The 20,545-nt window shown below is 41.9% G+C and overlaps 1 protein-coding gene across 1 annotated transcript in view; it reads left to right on the top strand.

The window, feature by feature from the left end:
- The first annotated feature begins 259 nt into the window (after positions 1 to 259).
- Positions 260 to 20,545, top strand: part of fdl (fused lobes) — a 244,060-nt gene continuing 223,774 nt past the window's right edge. The window contains exon 1 of the mRNA XM_067147683.2: positions 260 to 359. The gene's annotated coding sequence lies outside the window, so the exon portion shown is untranslated. The remainder of the gene's footprint in view (positions 360 to 20,545) is intronic.

Here is a 20,545-nt window from a genome sequence, read left to right as displayed (position 1 = left end):
GATTTACATTAATGCCTACCACAGGTAATTGGGAAAAAGGTCAGGGCAGACTTCAGAGTTCTATGGGCAAGGTAGTCTAGATACTGTGTATTCTTGGAATAGAGTAGAACACCCGGAAATTAACGGCTGAGTAATTCCCTTCTTGTCTAACATATTGTGTATCAGTCCACGTCAGTGTCTAGCGGATAGACTTACAGAGATAAGATAGTGAAGTATGAGAGAGTCAGGCCGACTTCTACCTGCCAGTATGGTGTTCGCGCTGTCATCGAACATCACGCAGTGGTTATGTGTCCGTCATTGAGTTGTGCTTACTAACTTCTCGGCTTATGCCTGCTAGGATCACAACTGTTCAGGAATCTGTAAGTTAAACATTATACTTCTCAAGTCCATTACAGTGTTAGCCAGAAAGCATACAAGAAGAGATCAAGGGGGTACCTGGAAAATCGTGGGCCCTTGTTCATGTCTGAAAGAAAAAAATGACTGTCGGTTCTCTTCTTCTTTCTCTGAGGTTAGCTGATTGCAGTGGCGCCAACTTTGGGAGAGGGAAGACGTTTTCTGCCCCCCTCCCCTCAAATTATCTTAGGGGAAGGGCAGAGTGCCATTTTGCCCCTCCAAAAATTCTCCTCCTAGACGTTAAGTCCCCTTGAAACGTGGAGTTTGGTTGTTTTCAGAGGCTGCTAAGGCGTTAAATCTGGAAGTGTTAGATGGTTTTATATAAATAAATGATATCAGAAAGCGGGCATTCCTTCAGAGAATATTTCCCAGTGAAGACTGTTCAGGCGGTACATTTGGTGATAGAGCTTTTCACATTTCGTATCATGAAATGAACAGTAATAGTACATTTATTCAGAAATTGTAGTTATGAAGCAAGTTCTACTTTTTTCCTTGTGATTATTTTTGATAGCTTCGTACATAAAACATTCCTTCAAAATATTTATTCATGAATCAAGTTCTATTTTTCTTTTTACGTGTGAATATTATTGAAAACTGCGTTCATGAGACTCGTTCAAAATGTATTTGAGAAATAAGCTCCATTATTTTTCTACGTTTTTTCTTTTTGTTTTGAATGTTGTTATTATATAGGAATGTTTGCATTAATAATTTTTCTTCATTTCACATGCCTGTGTTCATGTTAATCACCCCCCCCCTCCCCCAATAACTGCCCGAAGTCCGCGTGCCTAGCTGATAGTTTACTGTAAGGATCCATCTTAATCGTTTTTGTTTTAGGTTACGTATTTTCTACCGTGTGTATAGTAAAACTTCCTCATGTTCTTCTTCCTGGTCTTGGTCGATTTCTTTGGGGTTGGCATAGCATGTGGATTATGTTCAATTTTACGGTCGGATACCTTTCTGTCACCAACGCTAAGTTGAGGATACATTTACCATTGCTTATGTCTGTGATGGCTGGTGATCTGCTGTGTTTTATGTAAATAAAGATATGTGTTGAATACAAATCTCGGGGCTGCGAGCTTGAGGAATAAACCAGATGCCGCTAAAATCCCTAGGCCGTTCGGCAATCTTATCCGGCGTCGTTTGAATTAAAAAAAAGCTCTGAATCCAAATTGGCGGGTTTGTTTACGGCTCAGGATAGTGATATTACGCCGGCTTCGTGTCGCTAGAATTACTAGCACTAATAGAACACCCTGCGGGATACCATTTGGGACCCAACGTCTCATGAAACAGTAAATATGGTTAATGGAAGGCACACATATTATTATTATTATTATTATTATTATTATTATTATTATTATTATTATTATTATTATTCTCCTAAATCTGTCTTGAAACAGGTATCAACTGTACATCCTCCATAATACTCTGTCCTTAGCATCTTGTTTCAGTTGTTCATAGCTTCTCCCTATAATGTCAATTGGGAACATGCATCATTTTCAAAAATATTTTTTTTGAAAAGTACACCAATGAAATAGTACGTAAACGTATTACATTGTGGTATGTTGCCTTGTTTTCTACCATTAAAAAAATATTTAATAGTGCCTTTCCGCAAGGCGAGTGAAACGGCCTCTGACGTAAGCGGCGCGCTGTGACGTCACGATCCAGTACCGCATGGAACTCTACCAGCCGTTGTGCATCAGCCCTTGCTAAAAGCCGATTGTTTATTATTCATGATCGCGAATAACTTCAAAATGACAGAAGAAAGGTTCAAAACAGCACAATCAGACAATCTATCATGTGTAGATGTCATCATTCTTGAAAAATAGTGACTTTTGTGGCCGCAGAATTTCGCGGATAAAAAACAAGTTTGTAAGTGGCATCTTTTATATACGTGCAATGTACTGTAACCCATAGTATTAGGATAACAACGAACCTGGATAGATATCACATCACTTTCAACATTTCCTTCTAGACTGATTCCCCTATTAAAGAATAACATTACATTTCCGGGCTTTCAGCATTAGTAAAGTAAAAAATCGGATTTCAGCACTAACATAAACATATAGGTAGCATTATAGTACTAGTCCGCTTCTGTGGTGTAGTGGTTAATGTGTGCCACTCCCGGAGGCCCGGTTTCGATTCCCGGCTCTGCCATGAAAGTTGAAAACAAATAGTACGAGGGCTGGAACGGGGTCTACTCAGCCTCGGGAGGTCAAGTGAGTAGAAGGGTTTCGAATCCCACCTCAGCCATCCTCGAAGTGGTTTTTCATATTTTCCTACTTCTCCTCCAGGCACCTAAGGCCACGGCCGTTTCCTTTCCTCTTCCTTGTATATCCCTTCCGATCCTCCCATCCTCCAACAAGGCCCCTGTTGAGCATAACAGGTGAGGCCTCCTGGGCGAGGTAATGGCCCTCCTCACCAGTTGCACCATACTCAAAGTCTCACGTTCCAGGACACTGCCCTTGAAGTGGTAGAGGTGAAATCCCTCGCTGAGTCCGAGAGAAAACCAACCCTGAAGGATAAACTGATTAAGAAAGAAAGAAAGATCATAGTACTATAGGGCTATAATCTATCATTCCCAAAAAAATATATATTTATGGTTGGGACAACTGGCCTATCCACTTCCGAGGCCCATGAAAGAGAATTAAATATCTTTGTGGAGGGAAAAAGTTAAACATGATAAAGGTAAATATGACTTCATCTAGTTTTCACAAGTCGGGCTGAGTGGTTCAGACTGTTGAGGTGCTGGCCTTCTGACCCCAACTTGGCAGGTTCGATCCTGGTTCAGTCCGGTGGTAGTTGAAGGTGCTCAAATACGTCAGCCTCGTGTCGGTAGATTTACTGGCACGTAAAATAACTCCTGCAGGACTAAATTCCTGCACATCGGCGTCTCCGAAAATCGTAGAAGTAGTTAGCAGGGCGTGAAGCCAGTAACATTAATTACATTTGGCTTTTAACAAGCTGAGCATATCAGGAAAGAAAAGTGTCCTGGTGACATTTTAGTCGCTCAATACAGGAATGTCTTTGGGTGCTGTGACTTTAATTTTTTTTTTTTTTTGCTGTTTGCTTTACGTCACACCGTCACATAATGGCGACGATGGGACAGGAAAGGCCTAGGAATGGGAACAAAGCGGCCGTGGCCTTAGGTACAGCCTCAGCATTTGCCTGGTGTGAAAATGGGAAACCACGGAAAACCATCTTCAGTGCTGCCGGCAGTGGGGTTCAAAACCCACTATCTCCCGGATGCGAGCTCACAGCTGCGCGCTCCTAACCGCACGGCCAACTCGCGCGGTATTTTTACCCTTCGGTTTAATGACTTGGCTTGTATAACCTAAAACTTAGGCTAAGTTGGATTATATTTTAAACACCTGCATCACTATTTTCACCTGTGTGCAATTATGTTATTTATTTCATTAATATTATGATAATTATTATAATTGAGCATTGTTAACTTATAAGACTCCAACAGACAAGCATTGGTTTTGTGTAGAGTTATACATTTGTTAAATTCACGTCGTTTCCTTTCATGATGTACACGCCTATTCCTTGTTACATTATAGGGTATTTGGATATAGCCTAAATTTCTTTACCAATTAAGCTCTTCAATAAAGACATACATAACTGTCCCATGCCAAGATATATTGGTAGAATTAGAGCTGTCAAAATGGTTCATAACCCCTTTGATTTATTATCTTGACATGGATCACCCAAAACATAGGTTAGGTTTGGAGAATACTTTAATAATCAGCATTATTTAATGCACCGTTTATTACTTTCATATTCCAAGATGTAATTGAAGCATTTAAATAAAGCATCATACATTAAAATTTAAAGTTTTACCACTAGAACAGCTGACATGGAAAAGTGATTTGAAAATTCAAACAAATTCATCTTACGTTAAAATCTTCAAAAAAATAAACTGTAGACTTTTCCGATATATCACCAGCATTTCTCCAGCTCGCCAAAATCCATTTCTCCCTAGTTTTAGCGTCTTTGGAACGTTTATAAACAATTTGTTTGGGATGGTATGCGATATGTTATTGCACATCGGAACACTACACCATTTATAAGTTTTCTGCCTCACTGTCTGCGCAGGATTCATTTTAAGTCTAAAATATACCACTCAGATTATTATCCAATGTATAGACCTCGAATTTAACCATACTAGACACTAACGTAAAGTAGAAATACGCGAAGTGTATCCTGCTTCTTACAGCACACTACGTGTTATTTCGTCTGCTAATTCAGTCAACCTGTACGATGACGTCAGGCCAATGAGATCGCGTACTTGCGTGACGTGACATTTTCGTAGATTTTTATCATGTTTGGAGTTATTATTTGTACATTCTGATCACATTTTTGAATTCTGCATGCAATTTTGTATCAGATTAGCATATTTTTAATTAAAACCCCGGATCATGCATGTTCCCTGAGATTTATTTATTTATTTATTTATTTATTTATTTATTTATTTATTTATTTATTTTATTTAAGGTGTTGTAAATATGCATACATAAAGGTTTCTAGATTTAGTGTGAACTTGGTTATTATTTTAGGAAATTAGTGTTATTTATTTAAGGTGTATTTGTTGTATATTATGTTTTATTGATTAATCTTTAACTGGGAAAATAACCTGTTGATGATAAATCTATTTATCTATCTTTCTATCTATCTACCAATCTATCTTTTTCGATCTATTTTTCCCTCCATCACCCTCTGTTGAAGACAGTTTCTACGTAGGATTTGACCCAATCAGGATATTTTCCTCTTCTTTATAATTTTCATCAGATGTCTCTTCTCTCCTACAATTCTTAGCACTTCATCATTTCTCACCTTATTTGTCATCTTCATTTTTTTCCCATTCTTCTCCGCAACCATATCTCAAAATTTTCCAATTACTTTGTATCTTTCTGCCTTAACGTCCATGTTCCAGCTCCTTATGACGCCACATACCACACAAAACATTTAGCGACCCTCTTTCTTAAATTAATAGGGGTTGCGTTAGACGTCAGAAGACCTCTCACCTTCCCCGTATATATTCTGCTTCTGTGGGGGAGGGGAAGAACGGAAGCCCCTCAACTTTATGGAGACATAAATTATTACTCTATTTTAGTCACTCAAAATTGGAGATTATTAAAAAAAAAAGCTATGAAACTCCTTCATGCCAAGATATTTCCTCGTCCGGGTTGAGTGGCTCAAACGGTTGAGGCGCTGGCTTTCTGACCCCAACTTGGCAGGTTCGATCCTGGCTCAGTTCGGCGGTATTTGAAGGTGCTCAGATACGACAGTATCGTGTCGGTAGATTTACTGGCAGTAAAGGAACTCGTGTGGCACTAATTTCCAGCACCCTGGCGTCTCCGAAAACCGTAAAAATAATTAGTGGGACGTAAACTCAATAACATTATTATTTTATCTAGTGCCTGTTACTTTCTTACTGTGTAGCCAAGAATGGCTTTGTATTCACTAACCATGCCGTACTTGTATTTAATTGTCATACATGTCTAAGTGTTTCTTTGGTGAAAGTTTATTGTAGAGTATTGAATCAAAATCTCAAAAACCGAGCTCGATAGCTGCAGTCGCTTATGTGCGGCCAGTATCCAGTAATCGGGAGATAATGGGTTCGAGCCCCACTGTCGGCAGCCCTGAAGATGGTTTTCCGTGGTTTCCCATTTTCACGCCAGGCAAATGCTGGGGCTGTACCTTAATTAAGGCCACGGCCGCTTCCTTCCAATTCTTAGACCTTTCCTATCCCATCGTCGCCGTAAGACATATCTGTGTCCGTGCGACGTAAAGCACATATCAAAAAAAAAAAAATCTCAAAAACTATTAATACCACAGTTAAGTTAGTAAACTCTCAACATCGGGCGAGTAATCGGGAGATAGTGGGCTCGAGCCCCACCTTCGGCAGACCTGAAGATGGTTTTCCGTTGTTTCTCATTTTCACACCAGGCAAATGCCGGGGCTGTAACTTTAAGGCCACGGCCGCTTCCTTCCAATTCCTAGGCCATTCCTATCCCATCGTCGCCATAAGACATATCTGTGTCGGTGCGACGTAAAACAAAACAGCAAAAAAAACATCGGGTGAGTTGGCTGTGCGGTTAGATGCGCGCAGCTGTGAGCTTGAAACCGGGAGATAGTGGGTTCGAACCCCACTGTCCGCAGCCCTGAAGATGGTATCTGTGGTTTCCCATTTTCACACCAGGCAAATGCATGTAGTGTACCTTAACTAAGGCCATGGCCTGTTCCCTCCCACACCTAGGCCTTTCCTTTCCCATCGTCGCCATAAGACCTACCTGTGTCGGTGCGACGTAAAGCAAAATTTAAAAAGAGAAAACCAGCTTGTCAACATTTACTTCTCTGTCAAAATTCGCTCCGAGAGTATAAAGAATTTACTATTTTGTAGCTTTAAAAAAATATTGTTTTCTACCCCTTTCCCCCACTATGTCCCCCTAAACTGCGGTATTTTTTGTTGTCTGTAGGTTTTGTGCACCCCCCCCCCCCACACACACTTTTCTAATTCCCAATTACCGCTACTACACTAATCGGCCTCTTACTGAGCTGCCAGGTCTTTCACGTGCTTCTGTGTCGTCCAGCCACAGTTTAGTTCGCACATCATCGCCGTGACGCAATGATTTCTCGTGGATCTCGAAGATCCCTTAACTCATGGACATGAGTGTACTATCAAGTGTTTCTGTGTCAATAATGTTTTATCAGTTTGTTGATCTGAGAGACTTAATGCTATACGTCGGTCAGCCGAGCTAGACAATGCAGGTTGCTGTTACGTCATAAACACTTCATGAATATTTTCTGTATTGTAGTGCCAGGCGCCATTGCCTGTAATAGGAGATAAGTTGGTGCAGTAGCACTTTAACTAAGCGATCTGCAGAACACAAGTGTGCGGATATCTAGAGAGCGTTTCTCTCTAAGCAATACAGGATGTACCAATAATGTACGGTCAAACATTCAGGCCATAATCCTCACACGTAGAAGAACATGTGTTAGGCCTATAGACTTTAGACATGGGTTCGAAAACGCTTTACAATTCATTTTACTACAATTCAACATAGTACATTAATCCTGATTACACACAAAAAAAGAACGAACCAGTATATCACATGAAATGAAATGGCGCATGGCTTTTAGCGCCGGGAGGGTCCTGATCCTGCCGGGAATCGAACCCGGGACCCCTGGACCAAAGGCCAGCACGCTAACCATTTAGCCATGGACAGTATACCACACGAAATTATGTCTTACGTATAATGTCCAAACCTCCCTCCGTTATCATTGATAAGGGCACGGGGACTGGCTACGAAGATCATGGGAGACGACTGGCAAAAATGAGTGCAATTGGACTAGAAAAAAGGGATGGCTGAATAGCAAATAGAACTCCGAGAATTACAGCAGGCGAAGCTCTTTCTCATCCTGAAAAGGGGAATTCCTCAAGGCAATATTATTCGACCTTAATATTCTTTTATATATATATATATATAAATGATATGAGATAAGAACTGGAATCATAGGTAGGGCTTTTTTTCTGTATAGAGTAATAAAGAAGTTAGAAGATTGTGAGCAACTGCGAAATGACCTCGTTATTGTTGTGAGATGGTATGATGATAAATGGGATTGAGAGTCAAGGTGTGAGTTTCAAAAATAGGAAAAGTTATTTCAGTTTTAATTACTGCGTTGATGGGATGAAATTTCCTTATGAGAATCATTGTATTTAGGTGTTAATATATTGGAAAAATCTTAATTGAGGTAATCACATAAATGGGATTGTAAATAAAGGGTAGACAAATCTGCACATGATTATGAGGGTGTTTACGTTTTGTAGTAAGGGTGTAAAGGAGAGGGCATGCAAATCTCTGGTAAGACCCCAACTAGAGCATGGTTCCAGTGTATGGGACCCTCATACGGGTTACATGATTCGAGAACTGGGAGAAATCCAAAGAGAAGCAGCCCGATTTGTTCTGGGTGATTTCCTACAAAAGAATAACGTTAAAAATTTGTTGCAAAATTTGAGCTGGGAAGACTTGGTAGAAAGGAGACGAGCTACTCGACTAAGTGGTATGTTCCGAGCTGCCAGTAGAGAGATGGAGTGGAATGACATTAGTAAACGAATAAGCTTGAGTGGTGTATTCAAAAGTAGGAAGGATCAAATTATGAAGAAGTTGGAATTCAAGAAAAAAAATTGGGACAAATATTCGTTTATAGGAAGGGGAGTTACGGATTAGAATACTTTACCATGAGAGATGATGTTCAACCAATTTCCAAATTCTTTGCAATCATTTAAGAAAAGGCCACATGGGCGACTGCTTCGAATGCGCATCAGTAGTGACTGCTTGATTGTACCGTGATTTATTGCGACGGCGGGTTGACCTGACCCCCCACCCCACACGCACAGAGCGAGGTCTGTTTTCGAATATCTCATATTTCTCACTACTGTACATCACGTTGTTTCCTCGTCCTATAAACTTTTTGTCGCGCTACTTCTGAGATGATTTCCTCGAGAACATCACTAACAATGCACCTGTATAGTGGGGTCGGCACTTGAAGGTGATTCGATCCAGTTTTAACGTTGGATGCCCTTCCTGATCCCAACCCTGCCTGGAGGAGTGTGTTCACTATTGGTAGTATGATGTGTTGCATGCAAATGAAGAGGAGCATATTAAGATTAAAACAATCACCCAGTCCCCGTGCCAGTCGGAAATCGATCGCAAGGCTCTCTGAAGTGAATGTCAGGACAACGAAGGAGCCGGACGTACGTACTGAACCAACTACATGTTAAACAAAGAAGAATTCTATGTGATGGCAGTAGACCAGGGCCTCTCAAACGCCCAAAATCTCACGCGTGCAGAGCGAGGCGCAAGAGCTCCGTGCACTGTGCATCGGTACCGCTCGGTATGGCTCGGATCAACACTTCGTCTCTGGGCTACTCGGCTATGCTCGGCTCTACTCGGCTATACTCGGCTCAACTCAGCCCGGATTTGGAGCGCTACGGCGCAAGTGGAGCAGAGGGAGACAGGCGGAGCGAGCGAGAGAGGCGTAAGGAAAGAGAGAGTTAGCGCTATTGCTCCAAATCGAGGAGTGGGGGGTCTGCACTCTGGTCAACCAAGCCAAGTCGTCTTTTGCACCGTGCACAGTGCATGCACCACGCGCATGCACCCTGAGAGGCCCTGCAGTAGACAGATAAGCTCGGTTGAGGGTTTTCACTACAGTAATCACTGCTACTGTGCCCTTAACTTCTCCGAGTCTTTTACCCTCGATCAGGCATTATCAAGAGACATTTTTAATGCAAAAACATATGCCAAGAGAACCAACCATTATGTAATCAGCTCAACAATTACTTTTAAAATCTATCTTGTTTTACTCTATACATTGTCCTCAGCGCAAATCCCCAATTGGGGAAATAAATAAATAAATAAATAAATAAATAAATAAATAAATAAATAAATAAATAATCAGTGAAACAATAGGTTATGGTTGTTGCGATTCGGAACTGAGAATGAACTCACCAGATGCCGAGGCTTGATAAAAGAGGACTTTCGTCGTCACAGTGGACTAACGCAATTTTAAGGATTTCATGCGATACATCAGCAGTGAGAACGGTACCAGGGCGTTCACAGTCTACCATTAAATGTCACCATCCAGGATGTGAACCCATATGTCCAGTTTGGGCACCCCCGAGGGGGACCTTTTACGGTGCCAATACCTGTGTCGCTTAATCGCGCTCCTCTGCTGGCCTGTTTAGGAAAATAAGCATACGAACAATAAATTTATAATTTTGATAATAATAATAATAATAATAATAATAATAATAATAATAATAATAATAATATCGAGAAGAAGAAGAAGAAGAAATAGTGAGTTTAATGGTCTGTATCAAGATTAGCGTTAAGTGAAAATATGGTGAACAATGTTACATTGCGCGTTGTGTGCCATGGTGTATTAAGATTATTTCTTTTTCGGACCAGCGGCAAGGGTCAAGCCTATATGGTGACCCATCCAAACCCTGACCACGCCCGATGTTGCTTAACTGTATCGGGCCCTGTTGCTGGATTGTTCGCCGGAATGTGTGCATTTAAATCACACATTTGGGTGTGTCGTTATTGGTGACACTGTTTTTAGTTTAGAAAACAGCATGTGAAATTGCAGCAATTTCCGAGTGCATCCCGCATGTTTCCAGTGCTGCTTTTTTTTAAGGTGAAGGTGATTTCTGTTTTGTGGGGATGTATTTGATTGATTCAGGGTTTTGACTGTAGTAGGATGTGCGTTGGCTGTTATAGGAGGAAGTGAGGAGTTTTCGTGGTTCTTACGCTGGACTTTGTGGGGTTGGTTGCTTGATGGAGGCGGTTACTTACGGGTGTCATGGTGTTGCGGGGTGGGCGTTGGGAGTGGCCTGGTTTGGGTTGAGATTAGGTTTAGTAGTAATAGCTGGAGCAGGGTGGTTGCCAACCTGAGAATCTGGGCAATATGTTGGGCTACTGCTCCAAGGGAGACTTACAGAGGAACATTCGCTATCATAAGGCCCTTTCTATCATTGCGATGGCTCTGCGGAATGCAAAGTGGGAAGTTCATGAGGAAGTGCACTGCTTTTCAGAAGATGGATCGACCTGGCCAGCTGATATTATGAACCCTAAGGAAAAGACATGTCTCCTATAGGATGGTCAACTCGGACCAGGCATTGATGGTGAGACCCATCTACTGCCAATGCGCCCTTCACTTAAGCGAGAGCTATAACACAATTGGTTACGCATGAGAAATAAGGGGACTTCTCTTCGGAGCCAAGGGAACTTCGTTTAAGGACACGAGTTTCTATCTCAAGAAGCTGGGCCTTTCGTTCACAGATGTATAACATCTCTTCTCTCTTTCTTTCTTTCTTTCTTAATCTGTTTACACTCAAGAGTTATTCCTCCCTCGGACTCAGCGAGGGATCCCACCTCTACCACTTCAAGGTCAGTGTTCTGGAGCGCGAAACTTTCGGTCGGAGGATACAACTGAGGAGGAGGACCAGTAATTCGCCCAGGCGGTCTCACCTTCCGTGCTCAACAGGGTTCCTGTGGGAGGGGGAGGGAGATTGGAAGGTATAGACAAGGAAGAGAGAAGGAACCGGCCGTGGCCTTAGGTTAGGTACTATCTCGGCATTTGCCTGGAGGAGAAGTGGGGGACCACGGAAAACCACTTCCAGGATGGCTGAGGTGGGCATCGAACCCCGTATACTCAGTTGACCTCCAGAGGCTGAGTGAACCCCGTTCCAGCCCTTGTACCACCTTTCAAATTCGTGGCAGAGCCGGGAATCGATACCGGGCCCCCGGGGGTGGCAGCCAATCACACTAACCACTACACCACGAAGGTGGACTACAATATCTCTCATTAAATATTTTGATGGATTCTTTGACAACCTTAAATCACGATTTATATTCTTATCATTAGATAATGACTCATTATATATTAAAACAAAATTGTAATATATTCCGCCGAGATGAGTGGCTCAGATGGTTGAGACGCTGGCCTTCTCAACTGGCTCAGTCCGGTGGTATTTGAAGGGGCTCGTGTCGGTAGATTTACTGGCACGTAAAAGAACAACTATGAGACTAAATTCCGGTACCTCGGCGTCCCCGAAGACCGTAAATGTGGTTTGTGGGACGTAAAGCTAATAACATCAAATCAAGTAAAGCCACCCATTCATTCACTCTTGTCTTGTACAATTCCATTTATTTTTGCCAGTATTAATTTTTCTAGTGATATTATTCAAATTAAAGTATATTTTATGCAGTGAAAAATAGAGAATGCTCAATGCGTGCTATAATGAAAGCTATGTTGAATTGATTGAACATGACTGTTTCATTTTCATCGAACTTGATATGCTGATGAGGAGTTGCCTGGCCGAGGCGGTAAAGGCGTGCTCGGTTCGCCTGGAAGGACGTGAGCTCGAATCCCTGTCAGGAAGTCGAGATTTCCACTTCCGGAGGTGCATATGGCCCTGAGGTTCACTCAGCTTACACCAAAAATGAGTAGCAGGTTGATTTCTGGGGGCAAAGGTGGCCGGGCATAGAGCTAACCACTCTACCCCATCACGTGCCAAGGTTAACAATGGTGGAAGCCTTTACCTTCCACTCCTCCAAGGGCCTTCATGGCCTGCACGATGGTGACTTTGCTTTGTCTTCGATATGGCGGTGAGGATATGTTACAATACGATGCTCACAGATGCACGTATTATTATTATTATTATTATTATTATTATTATTATTATTATTATTATTGTTATTATTATTATTATTATTATTATTATTATTATTATTATTATTATTATTATTATTATTATTATTATTATTATTATTATTATCATCGTCACTGTATTCCGGGTACTTGTGGTCACCCATAATTGCGGCAAGGTGTCGCTTTTGTTGAGAGTAAGTAAAAAGTTAAGTTGGCAACAGTAGATACATCATTACTCTTTCGTTTTCTTTCTTCTATCTCTCCTCTTTGTTCTTTTTGTTTGTAGTGTTGAATAATACGAGATGGCTACTGACTTGGGACTGATGAATGATGTGCCACGATTTTTGATTAAAGCTATAATTGCATCCGGGATACAGTGGGTTCGAATCCCACTGTCGGCAGCCCTAAAGATGGTTTTCGTGGTTTCCCATTTTCACACCATCAAATAAATGCTGGGGATGTACCTTAATAAGGTCACGGCTGCTTCCTTCCAACCCCTAGGCCTTTCCTATCCCATCGTCGCCATAAGACCTATCTGTGTCGGTGCGACGTAAAGCAACTAGCAAAAAAAGAGAATAAATGCTATATTTACAGCTATGTTGAATTATCGGAACATGACCGTCATAGGTGCACATATTAAGCATTCTCTATACTTCACTGCATTAAATGTACATTAATTTAAATAATATCACTAGAAGCAGGAAAACTACTACAGGAAAAAATGAGTCAACTGGACTTGACAAAAGAGTGACTGAATTGGTGGCTGTTTTTCTAGGAAATAAAACTCAGAGAATTAGAGTAAGTGAAGCATTATTTCATCCTGTAAAATAAAGGGGTACAGATCTCTTTGCACATGGTTACGAGGGTATTTAGAGGTTGTAGTAAGGATGTAAAGGGGAGGGGATACAAGTCTTTGGTAAGACCCCAATTAGAGTATGCTTCCAGTGTATGGGAACCACACCAGGACAACTTGATTCGCGAACTGGAAACAAATCCACATGAAAGCAGCTCGATTTCTTCTGGATGATTTCCGACAAAAGAGTAGTGTTACGAAAAGGTTTGCAAAGTGAGGGCCGGGAAGACGGGAAGGTACTTTTTTTACAAGCTGCTTTACATCGCATTGACGCAGATAGGTCTTATGGCGACGATGGAATAGGGCAGGGCTAGGGGTGGAAAGGAAGCGATCGTGGCCTTAATTAAGATATAGTCCTAGCATTTGCCCGGTGTGAAAGTGGGAAACCACGGAAAATCATCTTCAGGGCTGCCGACAGTCTGATTCGAACCCAGTATCTCCCGAATGCGAACTCACATTTACGTGATCGGGAACGTAAAGCCACTTAATCGGTACTTAGGAGAAAGGAGACGAGCTGGTCGATTACTTGGTATGTTCCGAGCTGTCAGTGGGGAGATGGTGTGGAATGACATTAGCAGACGAATAAATTTGAGTGGTGTTTTAAAAAATAGAGAGATCACAATATGAAGATATAGTTGGAATTCAAGAGGAAAACTTGGGCAACTATTCGTTTATAGTAAGGGAAGTTAGGGATTGCAATAATTTACAAAGGGAGATGTTCAATAGATTTCCAAATTATTGGTAATTTTTTAAGAAAAGGTTAGGTGAGCAATATATTGGGTATCTGCCACCTGGGCGAATGTCCTAAATGCAGATCAGTGGTGATTGATTGATTGATTGATTGATTGATTGATTGATTGATTGATTGATTGATTGATTGATTGATTGATTGATTGATTGATTGATTGATTGATTGATTGATTGATTGATTGATTGATTGATTGAACGACTGTGCACGTGAAGAGTGACCGTCATTGTTAGGAGTGGTCCGGTGCTCTTTGCAAGTGCGACACCAACCCTCTGGCTATCTCCCGTGTGACGTCAATAGTTCATTTATTTTGACAATGGCAATATCCCTTTGTTACAATATATCTCCAGGCTAATCAGATGAACATATTTTGTAATAGGTGCGGTATTAGGCGGAATAACAAATGTCGCGATAAGGTAGTGAAATAAATGTCAGATGAAGTACGTCGTCGTTATCTATCGGAACAGACTCGGTTAGCTATTCTTCTCGTATTTCCGAGTAATAAAAATATTTCAACTGGAGAACCTGTAGTCCTGTTACAAGCTCTTCATGTAACATGCAGGTGTAAATCAACAGACTGAAATGTCCTTTATATGTGTTTTACTGGCTAGTAACGTCTGAAGGAATAAACACGGAAAAGAACAGTTAGATTATGAGGGGTGACCACGGGGTTTGTTTCCATGTAACCTTTTGGCGTACAATTATTTCGCTTGAGAAAGTGTCAGGGATTGCTGTGATTAATTAATTAATTAATTAATTAATTAATTAATTAATTAATTAATTAATTAAATGTATATTTTGAGTACTGAGCCCTAAGGGTGACTGGATCTTCCAACAGCCCCACCATCAGTTGTCAGAGATGACCTGAGCATCACTGAAGAGGCTTACGAGGGAAATGAAGCGTAAGGTTATTTTGCGATGCTTTCCTCACTAAGCCAGAAGTTGCTATTACATATCAGTTCGCCGAGGCCACTGAAATGCATACACCAACTGACGCTATGAGTGGCATTTTCACACCATTCATTACAGGGACTTGCTGCGTATGGAATGGCATTGGTCGAATGAATCTGAGGCAGATCAATGACAATAACAAATTTGTTCCAGCCCAAATCAAAAGACAAAAATACCATGTAAACACTTGGTATCGCCAACCAGCATATCAAGCACTGCAATATATGGAAGGACATGAGCATGAACACGAAAGGATGTCAGATCATTGTGCGAACAGGTAGCAAGAGAGAGAGAGAGAGAGAGAGAGCGCAAACAAGGAACATGTACTCAGTGTTGCCAACTTATATTTTCAAGATCCGCTAAATACTACTAAAAATCCGCTGAAATTCCGCCAAGAAATCCGATCTCAAATAATGAGCGATAAAAATGAGCAGTAATAATAATAATAATAATAATAATAATAATAATAATAATAATAATAATAATAATAATAATAATGAAATGGCGTATGGCTTTTAGTGCCGGGAGTGTCCGAGGACAAGTTCGGCTAGCCAAATGCAGGTCTTTCCACTAGACTCCAGTAGGCAACCTGCGCATCGTGATGAGGATGAAATGTTGATGAAGACGACACATACACCCAGCCCACGTGCCAGCGAATTAACCAATTAAGGTTAAAATTCCCGAACCTGCTGGGTATCGAACCCGGGACCCCTGTGACCAAAGGCCAGCACGCTAACTATTTAGCCATGGAGCCGGACATAATAATAATAATAATAATAATAATAATAATAATAATAAAAGTATGTATCTACACTCACATGACCTCTGAGTTTCACTGGAACTAGTGAGAGGAATATTCTTAAAAAGTCAATTTGTCGTCCTCATTTACATCAAAGAGTTCAAACGCGGACTCGTCTGTTGCTGTGCTAGTGCTAGGAAGTGGATCGTCCCTGCTGCCTCCCTGCCTGTGAGGCGGCGAGCTAAAACTTGCAAGCGTTTTAGTACCGGGTGCAAACTAGGTGAATCCTCTACCTCAAGGCCCACACACAGAACAGGCCAGTTCATTAGACGGTCTTCCTTCATAGCATAAATATAAATAGTTTCATTATCTGTCCCCACGCATTACAAATTTATTATACCATGGTCTCATAACATCAAATCCAAATAACATGTTTTCCTCGTGTGACTGCTAGCTCCTGACAAGAAATACAGAATAGCTCGGAGACAGACTGGAGTAGAAATTTTTTTAAAACACAGAATGGATAAAAGGCTAAATTCCGCTATAATAAATCTAGAATTCCGCCAAAAAATCCGCTGTCTGCTAAATGATATATTTCTCCGCCGACAGTCTTCTAATTCCGCCAAATTTAGCGGAAAATCCGCTAAGTTGGCAACACTGCATGTACTGCCATCTCCAAATAGGTGGGCCTTTTCCTCACCAACTTCAGCTCTTCTTATGCTCCAACCATCTCGTTTCTGCTTCTCGCCTTCACGAGAAGGACAGACTCCAAGATCCTGTGTTTTCGGTCTCCGGTCATATTAGATACGTTAAAGCACGGTGCAAAAGACGACTTGGCTTGGTTCACCAGAGCGCTTACTCTCTCTTTCCTCACGCCTATCTCGCTCGCTCCCCCTGTCTCCCTCTAACGCACTTGCTACGTCGCGCTCCAAATCCGAGCTGAGGAGTTGCGCCGAGTAGAGCCGAGCTTAAGCGAGCTCAGCCGAGTAGCCCAGAGACGAAGCGTTGGCCCGAGTCGAGCCGAGCGGGAACGATGCACAGTGCACGGAGCTCTTGCGCCTCGATTTGCACGTGTGAGATTTTGGGCGTTTGAGAGGCCCTGCGTTAAAGGTTTGATATTTAGTAACACGTTCTTTTTAATGCTGGAAACATTTCTTACAAAGAACCCCATACTATGAAAAACGTAAAATTAAGCAATTTCCAAAATTATGCCGAAAGTTGAAGGAATAAAGGGCCCGGAAAAGTTTCAAATTTTGAGTCTTAGATAGTTCTATCAAGCTAAAGAAAGCCATTTTTCAAAATCGCTTCGGCACTAAATGCAGTTCTAGAAAACCAGCCTATAATCCCTGGCTTCTTTACATTTTTTTGTGATTCAAATCCTAGCCAAATTACTTATTTGCCTAATTAATTCTGTAAAGTCTTCCTTGTTTCAATACCCTCAGGCATTTTTTATATTTTATACTGCTAATAATAAGTGTTGTTGTCTGACATTTCTTAGAGGGAGGTCCGTTTACTGCCTGCCGAGGCGGGATAAAGGGAGTGGCTGTGTGGTTGCCATGGAAACGAGGGTGGGGCGACTGCGGTTGTCATGGAGATAAAACTTCAGGGCAGCTCGTCTTTCTTGGAGTTGCCAAACCTCTCACTGTCACTGATAAGAACCTGATTGTTTTTATAAGAGTCTACAACAGATCACAGCGGTCAGAATGAAGGAGGGGGCAAGTGAGCCGGAAGCGAGGGGTAAGAGCATGTAGAGAGGAATGCTGGAATGGGGCAACATCGTGAAATGGCAAGTGCATTGCTCCTCCCTCCAACCTTACCTGTCAGACGCCAACTAGTATAGTCTAGTATAAATGTCCACATCGGATATAGTTATAAGGGCTTCAGTGGAACTCTGCATTGTCTCACATTAGCGTTCTTAGTGGTAGAAAAATGCAAACTAATGACGTAATCGATAAGGATGGTTAAGAAATAGGTTGTAATTTTTAGGAATAATAGGTCTAAATTCTCGTACTTTATTATATTTTATTCACCTAAAATTCGTATCTCATATCCCTCGGATGTTTTCAATATTGAGTTGCTTGCCTGAACGGCTAGAACTGTGGATTTTTTAAGTGGATTTTACCCTGTCCTTTTTGGTACGCCTCAGGGATCCTTCAGAGTTGTTCATTATTAAGTATGACTATTTCAACCAATTTTCGTTTCAGTCACTGCTTTTACCTCAGTCACTTTCAGGTATCAAACAATTGTTTTATTCGCGATTTTAAGCACTAGATGACTATTAGTAAATAAGGTACTATTTTGAAGTTTCATAAACAAACAGATATAAGAAGCTGCGATAAAACAGATTAAAGGAAAAAAATGCTTGATGTTAGCTGTATAGCCTAACTAACGATCATTCAATGACAATTTATCTATGTCAATAAAGAAAACAATAGCATACTCATTAGCTTTCCAGTATTCAGTTGATCATGACACTCACAGGTAGCATGCCTGGCCCAAGTTCCATTCCCGGTCAGGTCACGAATTTTGATGGCGAGACAGCGGATCTTGTCTAGAAAACCAAGATTAACGGCCGAGAAGATTTGTTGTGCTGCCCAAAAGACTCCTCGTAATTTGCAGGTCTTCGGGCTGAGCAGCGGTCGCTTGGTAGGCCCAAGGCGCTTCAGGTCTTTCGCGCCATGGGGTTTGTTTTGGTTTTGGGTTTTCGAGGCCTGTTGGAGTCTTTCGCTTTAGTCCTTTGAACTCTCTTCCTATCTTTACCCGATACTTTCATTTTTTTTGAACGGCGTCAAAGCCCTTCAATGTCGACGCAGGAATGAGTTTTCTCCAAAGTGCTAAAAGAAGTGGAGGTAATATGACCTGCTTCTTTTTCCTGCATTTCCTAGTGAATGAATCATTTCTAAAACGACTGGTTCTGTGTATAAATCTGCGAACGGGACCCACCGCTAAATTATGAACGTCTCATCAGAATGCTCTATTGCAAAATCCAAAGTGGATAGGTAGCACACGTTTATAGACTAATGAATATATAGCACCGGGCAGGTGGCTGTACGGTTTGGATCACTTAGTTACCAGCTTGCATTCGGAAGAGAGTGGATTCGAACCCCACTGTCGGCAGCCTTGAAGATAGTTTTCCGTGGTTTCCCATTTTCACACCAGGCAAGTGTTGGGGCGGTGGGGGGGGGGGAGGCTGTACCTTAATTAAGGACACGGCCGCTTCCTTCCCACTTCTAGCCCATTCCTATCCCGCCGTCGCCACAAGACCTCTCTGAGACGGCGTGGCGTTATGCCTTTCAACGTTAAGTCTGCAAGCCTGTGTGAGTTTACTACACGCCTCCAGAATCCTCTATTTCTAACCAGTTCTGTGGCTTTACCTTTAAATAATTAGAAACTGAGTCTCACAATCGTCATCTTGGTCTCCTTCTACTTCTCTTTCACTCCATGGCCCAGTCCATCATTCTCCTAAGTAATCTGTCCTTCTCCATTCGCCTCACATGACCCCCACCGGTTTATGTGTATAGCTTCGCCAGTAGAGTTCATCTCTTAGATTTGATCTCCTCATTCCGAATACACTCCTGACTTTGTTCCCATATATTTGTATTGTACCAGCAATCATTCTCATTGCTTCCATGTCTGTCACATTCTTTTATCCACCCAGCGTTTACTCCCATGCAGCGAAGGTGGTCTAAAAATAGACCGGTGTAAAGGCAGTTTCGTCCGGGAGCTGACTTCTTTCTTACAGAATATTGTTGATCGCAACTGCTAGCTCATTTGCATTAGCTTTGCTGCACCTTCATTGCACAAACAAACAAACCAACGAACAAACCAACCAACCAACCCAACCCAACCCAACCCAACCCAACCCAACCCAAACCAAACCAAACCAAACCAAACCAAACCAAACCAAACCAACCAACCAACCAACCAACCAACCAATCAACCAACCAACCAACCAACCAACCAACCAACCAACCAACCAACCAACCAACCAACCAACCAACCAACCAACCAACCAACCAACCAACCAACCAACCAACCAACCAACCAACTAACCAACGAACCAACGAACCAACGAACGAACGAACGAACGAACCTCCCTCCCTCCCTCCCTCCCTCCCTCCCTCCCTCCCTCCCTCTTGTTTATCGTGGAATTCGATCAACTCAGACGTGACTCTTCATTTCAGAATCCACATAAGAATCAATCAATCAATCAATCAATCAATCAGTGAGTATTATTACAATTTACTTTACATCGCAGCTAGTTTTTATGGCGACTATGGGATAGGAAATGGCTAGGAATGGGAAGGAAGTGGCCGTGGCCTTAATAAAGGTACAGCACCAGCATTAGACTGGTGTGAAAATGGGAAACCACGGGAAACCATCTTCAGGGCTGCCGACAGTGGGATTCGAACCCACTATCTCCCGAATACTGGATACTGGCCGCACTGAAGCGGCTGCGACTGCAGCCGAAAGTGGGGTTTAACCCAATATCTCCCGAATGCAAGTTCACAGCTGCGCGCCCAGAACCGCACGGCCAACTCGCTCGGTCAGTCATTCATTCAGTCAACCAACATTTCATCCTCATTTTGCACTGTCGCCCAAGTGGCAGATTCCCTAACTGTTTACCTAGTCTTTTGTTAAATGC

The sequence above is a fragment of the Anabrus simplex genome, chromosome 5, assembly GCF_040414725.1.
Source record: "Anabrus simplex isolate iqAnaSimp1 chromosome 5, ASM4041472v1, whole genome shotgun sequence".
Lineage (NCBI taxonomy): Eukaryota > Metazoa > Arthropoda > Insecta > Orthoptera > Tettigoniidae > Anabrus > Anabrus simplex.
The sequence above is the reverse complement of the archived record's forward strand: the minus strand, read 5'-3'. Positions and strand labels throughout refer to the sequence as shown.